An 8,519-nucleotide genomic window follows, 5' to 3' on the forward strand; every position below is an offset into this window, starting at 1 on the left:
CGCGCACTTGCTCACACACACACACACACACACACACACACACACACACACCTTGATACTCCACAGGGCTCAGAATACTGCTTCCAATCTAATTTCTGCAGATGAAGTGACCCATGAAATGGTGCCAAGTCGCTCTCTTCTCCTCAGCAGTATGTAAAAGCTGCAGAATGCCTCATTCAGCCTCCAATATTAACCCTTTGGCCACCTCTTAATATCTTGGCGTCCCTGCCACAATACCCCTGGCTGAGCTGAAAACAGGCCTTTTCCACAGCCACTAATTCAAGTATGTGTATCCAGGCTTATGTGAATGCTTTGAAGTTTGTGACAGAATCTTACCTGCCAGGTGTGTGTGTCTCTGAGAGTTTGTGTGTTTGCACCTGTAATAAAAAATCAGGTGGCCCTTTTGAGTGTGTACATGCATGCAACTCTGTCTCCTAGAAATTATGTTCCTATACAACTAAAAAATATTTTTGTTTTTAAGATCCAGAAACCATCTCAATGAAGTTTTACATCTCCTCTCTCACGCTTCTCCCTGGCGCTCTAGTAATAACAGCCAATCACAGCCAATAACAGCCAATGAGCCAATCAGATTTGAGGAGGTTCTGAGCCTCTCTTCTTATTGGCTGACTGTTTTCTGAGATATCCAATAAAAATATAGCAGATTTCAGGAAAACACTCAGAGAACCCAAATCCTGCAAGGTTGGATGGTGGGTCCAGGTGGGCGGGGGGCTTGGGTCATAGCTGAGGTCAGTGGCTGTGTAGTTGTGACATCAAAAAGTTCCAGAAGTCCTGACGGCTGGTTTTAAGTCTCAGTTTCTGAATACAGGCTGTGTGCATTTCTCTGTGTTTGATACTTTCACAGTATTAATATAGAATCTAGACCTGCTTTATAATAAAACAACAGATGGACATCTTATACTTATACTATATGGGACCTTTAATGTTTGGGAAAATTGGAGGTTTTGGTTAAATGTAAATAAGCAGGTTGTATCTGAAATCACTGTGAACTTCAATAAAAAAATTCGAATGATTTTGTAGATGGATATTTTCCTGCAAGATCAGAAAACATATGCTATCTGTGAACAGTTTACAGATGTGTTCAGTATCAATGATTTGCCAGACACATAAATTAAAAGCATATTGTTATATGTTTATAGAAAGTGTAATCCAGTTGCAATTACATTTCCTCCAAAACATTTGCTTTGGCGGTTTAGTGGTATAGAAACATAATTTCTAGAAGCCTGGATTGGTGCGTGCCTGTGAGAATGTGTGAGTCTGTGAGGCTCCTGGTTTAGTTCAAAGATAAATACTCTATTGAGAAGAGATAATCCTCTCTAGGGGGTTCGATGTAAGTCTCACTCCACCAACTAAGAGGAAAACTTTGTTAATGTTATCCACTCTAGGGAAAAAAAGAAGCAGACTCTCACTGTAGTAAGTACTATCTCTGAGGTAAAGGGATAAGAGGATAGAGGAGAGATACTTGAAGAGATGCAGGTTGTATAAATACAGATCTGAGCAATCACAGCGGTGCCAAGCGATGTGGTCCAAGGCCCAGTCGACAGCAAGTGTTACAATAATCCATCCTGCATCTTAAACAACAATGCATTAGAGAGGCAGGTTACACTGTATATTTGCATTGCATGAATATTAGTTTCAGAGTTGGGCAAGTTACTTGAAGAATGTAATAAATAAATCATTACTTATTATTCTTATGCAGCAGTAATTAGTCTCTGAGCCCAGCGGGTCAGGTTATTGTACTTAAACTGCCGGCAGACATATACCCATGTTATCATTTACACTGTCATGTTGTCAGTCTTGGTTCTCCAAACAAGCCAAGTCAGGCCCCCAGCTCACACCTGTGATGTGTCAGGGCCAAGCCAGTTCAAAACTATTACTGTTTGAATCCACTGGGGAAACAGTGTGTATAAAAGCTGTGTATCTCCAAGCTGCAATCAGACCAACAGTAGCTCAGCGTGAAACAATGCAGCCCTCTTCTTCATCTGGATGGAGGCAGTCCAACATCTTGCCATCTGCTTGTCTGACAAAACAGTTGAACCAGGCTCAACTTTTGCTGCAATGCATTGAAACAACTTCAGGTAAGGTGCTTCGTTGGCCTATCACATACATGCTAGCTCACATTCCTGATAGATTACGTTGTAATATGAACAGTGAACAGTATATTTCTGTTGTTTAGCTCTTGATTGCTGTGCTGAAAGATAAAATAGTTGCCTATGTGGTAACCTTTCCAGAATTGTAAAATCCTGCTCTTCTAAACCATTATGGGGTATTTTGGCATCTGAGAAGGCTTCAAATTCACAGATCTCAATACATGACATACAATTTAGTCATCGGATCCTCAAGCTTTTAAAAATGTTTAAATTTCAACTGGATTATGTGAACTGTGGATATTTTATTCCATCACTTTGAGAAAAAAAGTGATGGAGCGGTGGCATCGGCAGCTCTACACCTTCAGTCTACATGCTAAATGAAGTAGGAAACTCCTCGAACGCCCCCATGCCTGGAGGGCTGAGAGCTTCTCCATACTCTTTATTTTAGAAATCTTGATTTCCATTTCACTTACAAAAGCAATTCAGCATACCAGTTCCTTTTGGATTTTTACATAATAACTTTGTGTGACTCAATCTGTGTCTAGACACTGAAGGTATTATGTGTAACTGATGTTGTGTCTTGTAGGTTCCAAGTAATGAGAAGGGTTTCCACTATCTGTCTGACCTACCTTTCAGTGGGAGGACCAACATCAGCTTCTCAAGGGTTCGTCACTGTTATCAACAGTGCTACTAATGAGTAAGCTGTGAAGAATCTTACACACTACCTTAAGTTTGTTCGTGTCCGACAATACTTTCTCAACCAGTGGGATAATAAATGAATCGCCGAAGGACTCTGAGGAAATCAAACTCTCACTTTCAAATGTCAGAGACAAAAGCCCAGACGTCATCTATGTTTGTAGCAATATGCAACAAAAGACATGAATTGCGGAAGCAGTCCGAGGCTCTGTTTAGCAGAAGCCTTTGATGTCTGAGGAGATAAGGGCTTCAAAGGGGAACATGTCTTAAGTATTGTCGAGAGAGAAAAAAAAATGATGCTGCACCATAAGAAGGAGCCAAACATAAACTCAATCAGTATGCCAAGTATCTACAGCCTGTATGTGTTTTGGATTCATGGGTTTTTCGATCAGCTGAAGTGCTTTCATGGCCTCCAGCTTTAATTTTAATAATCTTTCAATCACTGCAAACTCACTGCATATGAAGTTTGTTCCATAAACCAAACCTGAAATATTACTCGACAGCCAAAGTCCCAGGCTTAATGTATGCCAGAAGAAAAATAAATCATCAGTACCCTTACTCTAATGTGACCATCCCTATTTCTTGGCTCACCCTTTATGAGGACAACCATCGATTCACTTTGATGCTGCAAAACACCCAACAAAGTGATGGGTTAATAGTACAAAATCATGAATTAAAATTAAAATTAAAGGCAAGGTCAATTACTGCTCTACTATTATTGCCTCATGAAGTCAGTTAATAATGGTGTTGGAATTTAAATGTGGGTCCTGGGGCATAATGCATTCACAGGAGAGTGTTAGTGTAAGATATGGAGTACAACAGTGGAAGGAAAGATACAAACAGAGCATGGACTGAGAGAAAAAGATGCAAAAAAAGAAAGAAAGAAAAGAAAACAAACAGCAAATGAAAACAGATGGAAGCAGAGAAGATGGAACGAAGAAGCAGTGGAGGGAACAGATGCTGATCAGTGCATGAGCTCTTGCAGCTTCTGGAGTCTTGGCTTACTGCTTTCTACTTCTAGTCACAACACTGCTGGAGCAGCACTTTGTCTCACAACAGAAGTACAACAACAGTAACAACATGTGGTGGTCCAGACCAAGCGGCAACCTCCGGGGCTGAAAAATTAAGCCAACCCTGAAGTGCCAAAAACTGCAGTTCCTCTAATGACCACTTGAGGCTGACTCCAAAATTGAGTCAATCCCCATAGATTCAATTGTTAAAATATGCAACATTACAACAGAATAAATTGTAGCCAACTGTTCTTATTAAAGTTTCTCTCCAGACATGTTTTAACTATGTAAAGGATACTCTGCTAGGATTGATACTTTATTTCACATAGTTTTCACAAATAAAAAGTAAGAAAATCCCTGGAAACCTGGGTCTGAAGCTCATCTACTCTTACTTCTTGATTGAGGAACCACTTGCTTGCTCCAGGCTGACAGGTGAAAGAGCAGAGAGTATCAAGATGGTCAGCAGAAATCGTGTTTCATCAGACCAGGCTACGTTTATCCAGTCCTCAACTGGCCAGTTTTGGTGTGCCTGTGTCCACCGCAGCCTCAGTTTTCTGTTCTCAACTGACAGGAATGGAACCTGACATGCTCTTCTCCATTCATTTATTGCAGTGCTGCTACACGACTGGCTGATCAAGAACATCTCCATGGAATATTTGCATGGACTTTGAGCTTTAGGAGTCCCACCATTGAAACTACATTGAAAAATTGTATTACTTAGACGTAGCATTACCAAGAGTTTTTACTGTCTCACAATTTTGAAAGCGGTATAATAACCTAGAATCTTACTAAACCTAATTTTATCATTGTTGGTGAGAGATTCTCAGACATCCAGGTCTTGGTTATACAAGTGTAGGGTTGTTATTAAGGCCATTGCTGTCACTCGGTTTGTTATTGTGAGTGGAATCATTGGGTCACCTGGTGCCAAGGGTGAATGACAGACAGCGGGTTAGGTTGATTTCTTATTGTTTTTCCCAAGCGATTTTCCCATTTAAGTTGTTCAAGCAACACTTTGTAGATAAGTCGTCATGCTTGGGAGAAAAGTTTAAACCCCGCTTTTTTCTTACCTCTTCTCACCTGGCCAATGTCTGATTGTACAATCATACAGAAACACATTTTGTACATTTTGATAGCAAAATATGTTTTGGAAGTATGGCTTGTTATATAAGAATTACACAATTGTTATGTACAATTGTCACAAACAGCAACACAGACAAAATTACAGCCCTTCCCGTTTGCTCCATGTTGTCCTCAGATCTACTACAGACGACGGACAATCAGGTCATGTGAGCATTGGTGGTTCAGTGGTAGAATTCTCGCCTGCCACGCGGGAGGCCCGGGTTCGATTCCCGGCCAATGCAACCTACCTTTTCATCTGTTTGTGTTTGATACCCCTACAGGGCAACACACTTTTTGGGATAATTGTACAGTGTGGTAGCAAAACATGTTTTGGAACAATTTGCTTTTATATATGAGTTACACAACTGTAATGTACAGATGCCACAAACAGCAGCATGGGACATTCCTTTTGCTGCACATGTGCTTTGTCTGGACTGGTGTAGAGTCATGTACAATGTGCACTGTGTAAATGCAGAAGTGGGAAAGGAAAACGAAGAATGGTAAAACACAGTCAAGGTCTCCACATTATCAACAACAATATTCAGGTAGTCTTCTGCTTTCAGACGTTGATTGACTGGTGTTAAGGGGCCCAAAGAGTGAGTTGTTGGTGAGAGATTCTCAAACATCCAGGTCTTAGTTTTCCATGTGTGAGGTCTTCATTAAGGCCATTGCTGTCACTCGGTTCGTTAAGGTTCCTGGATGTTGTCACAACAGACGTTAAGAGTCGTTGGGCTACCTGGATAATTTTGGGATAATTTTACATTGTGGTAACAAAATATATTTTGGAACAATGGGCTTTTATGTAAGAATTGCACAACTGCAATGTACCAATACCACAAACAGCAGCACAGACAAACTTACAGAAATGGTCGGAAACCATCACCCTCCCAATCTTGCACCAGATAGGTGTTGACTGAGGGACTTTACAAAGCTATTTCACAGTCAGACAAACAGTATAGCCAGAGACTAATGGCCCTTTTAGTTGGCATTTGACTACAGTTGTAAAAATCCCATGCAGGCAAGCATTGGTGGTTCAGTGGTAGAATTCTCGCCTGCCACGTGGGAGGCCCGGTCCGATTCCTGGCCAATGCATTGAGGCTCACTTAGTTTATAGCACCATACTATTCATTGGTAAAGACCTTTGCTCTCAAAGCAGTCGGTGTGGCACATGATGATAGCAGTCGAAGTAGTCTTTCTTGACACACCAGCACTCCAGTTCCAACGTTGAATCTGCATATCCTTGGATGCAGGTGCCGTGACTCTTATGTGAGGGACAACTTGTCTTTTGTGACGTTATTACATTTAGAGATCTTTTCGATTTTACCCACCTAGGTTAAGCCTGTTGCAGGCCTCGTTGGCGCAGTAGGCAGCGCGTCAGTCTCATAATCTGAAGGTCGTGAGTTCGAGCCTCACACGGGGCATCCTTGTGCTGCACATGTGCTTTTTCTGGACTGGTGTGAAGTCATGTACAATGTACACTGTGTAGATGCAGCAGTGGGAAAGGAAAGAGAAGAATGTCAAGGTATCCACATTGTCAGCAACAATATTCAGGTGGTCTTCTGATTTCAGACGTTGATTGACTGGTGTTAAGAGGCCCAAAGAGTGAGTTGTTGTTGAGAGATTCTTAAACATCCAGATCTTGGTTTTCCAAGTGTGGAGTCCTTATTAAGGCCATTCCTGTCACTCAGTTTATTAAGGCTCATGGATGTTGTCACAACAGATGATAAGAGTCGTTGGGCCACCTGAGGCCAGGGGTAAATGACAGTCGTTGGAGTCGATTAATTTCTTATTAGTTTTTGAAAATGTTTTTGCCATTCAAGTTGTTCAGGCAACACTTTGTGTAGATAAGTCCTTTACAGGTGGGTTCCATGAGTGAAATGTTTTTTGGGCCGTAAGTGATTAATTTCTGTTGCAATACAGAAGCAAGCCATTGACACAAATTGGCAGCAGGGCTGATTTACCGCACTGTATCCAGCATTGGTATTATATCTATGTTTAAAAATGGGGGATGTGTACCAACAGGTAGAAATCATGAGGATTATTAACTGAACGGTGAAGCTGCGTTTGCCTGCACCTCAGGTCCTCTGTGAAAGGCCCGAGAGCCATCAAGATATCAAAGTTGAAATACAACCAATATCCTCTCAAGGGTAAATGTACTGTATCTGGAGGAAACGGTCGGCTGTCCGATATTTGAGAGATTCTCTAACATCCAGGTCTTATTTTTCCAAGTGTGGGGTCCTCATTAAGGCCGTTAATGTCACTCGGTTCGCTAAGGTTCCTGGATGTTGTCAGAACAGACGTTAAGAGTCGTTGGGCTACCTGGATCATTTTGGAATATTTTTACATTGTGGTAACAAAATATATTTTGGAACAATGGGCTTTTATGTTAGAATTACACAACTGCAATGTACCAATACCACAAACAGCAGCACAGACAAACTTACAGTAATGGTGGGAAACCCACCACCCTCCCAATATGACACCAGATAGGTGTTGACTGAGGGACTTTACAAAGCTATTTCACTGTCAGACAGACAATTCAGCCAGAGACTAATGGTCCTTTTAGTGGGAGTTTGGCTACAGTTGTAAAAGACGAGCAGGCAAGCATTGGTGGTTCAGTGGTAGAATTCTCGCCTGCCACGCGGGAGGCCCGGGTTCGATTCCCGGCCAATGCATGAGGCTCACTAAGTTTATATCACCATACTGTTCATTGGTAAAGTCAACAGCTGCTCTCAAAGCAGTTGGTGTTGTAGCTGGCACATTATGATAGCAGTCGAAGTAGTCTTCGTTGGTGCTCCAGTGCCGACTTTGTATGTGATTAGCCTTGGATACAGGCACTGTGACTTCTGTGTGAGGAACAACTTGGCTTTTGTGTCTTTATAACATTGAGAGATCTTTTCCATTTTACCTACCTAGGTTCTGCTGTTTCTGGACTGGTTCGTGCAGTAGGCAAGCATTGGTGGTTCAGTGGTAGAATTCTCGCCTGCCACGAGGGAGGCCCTGGTTCGATTCCCGGCCAATGCATTGAGGCTCATTTAGTTTATACCACCATACTATTCATTGGTAAAGCCGACCTTTGCTCTCAAAGCAGTCGGTGTGGCACATGACGATAGCAGTCGAAGTAGTCTTTCTTGTGTTGACAGCACTCGGCCTCAAACGGGGGCACCATTATGTTGGGTCTGAGCTCTACCTCATGAGCTGGACACCAAATATGTTAGATTTCGGTTCTTTATCAATTTATTGGCTATCATAAATTAAGAAAATATTAATATTAAAAATATTAATATTAAATAATAACTTCAAAATTTATTAAAGTTCACGGGGCACCAGCCTAAACTAATAGGCAAAATAGCCAATATGGGTTTAGTCTCAATTTATTACCATTAATCTGGAACTCTGATTAACCATTAGCTTACTAACTATAACCAAATTACCAAATCAATTGCATAAATAATGCATAATAAATAATGCATTTCTAATGCATTATTTATTCCCAGTTTTTTGGGAATAACTTTGGGAAAAATTGGAATTTTAACACCAAAAGTCATAGCACCCCTTGCGGGATCAAGACGCACGTTTTGATGTA

At 41.3% G+C, this 8,519-nt stretch overlaps 4 non-coding genes across 4 annotated transcripts; all 4 read left to right on the forward strand.

Moving 5' to 3' along the window:
* Positions 1 to 5,104: 5,104 nt before the first annotated feature.
* trnag-gcc (transfer RNA glycine (anticodon GCC)) lies at positions 5,105 to 5,175 on the forward strand. Its single transcript has one exon. It is a non-coding gene; the product is annotated as a tRNA-Gly (tRNA).
* Positions 5,176 to 6,281: 1,106 nt separating this feature from the next.
* On the forward strand, positions 6,282 to 6,354 carry trnam-cau (transfer RNA methionine (anticodon CAU)). Its single transcript has one exon. It is a non-coding gene; the product is annotated as a tRNA-Met (tRNA).
* A 1,183-nt stretch (positions 6,355 to 7,537) lies between these two features.
* On the forward strand, positions 7,538 to 7,608 carry trnag-gcc (transfer RNA glycine (anticodon GCC)). The gene has a single exon. It is a non-coding gene; the product is annotated as a tRNA-Gly (tRNA).
* A 278-nt stretch (positions 7,609 to 7,886) lies between these two features.
* Positions 7,887 to 7,957, forward strand: trnag-gcc (transfer RNA glycine (anticodon GCC)). The gene has a single exon. It is a non-coding gene; the product is annotated as a tRNA-Gly (tRNA).
* The last annotated feature ends 562 nt before the right edge of the window (positions 7,958 to 8,519 follow it).

Source organism: Seriola lalandi, unplaced genomic scaffold (assembly GCF_002814215.2).
Source record: "Seriola lalandi dorsalis isolate HSWRI2012SDOR001 ecotype SW California unplaced genomic scaffold, Sedor1 jcf7180002054576, whole genome shotgun sequence".
Classification (NCBI taxonomy): domain Eukaryota; kingdom Metazoa; phylum Chordata; class Actinopteri; order Carangiformes; family Carangidae; genus Seriola; species Seriola lalandi.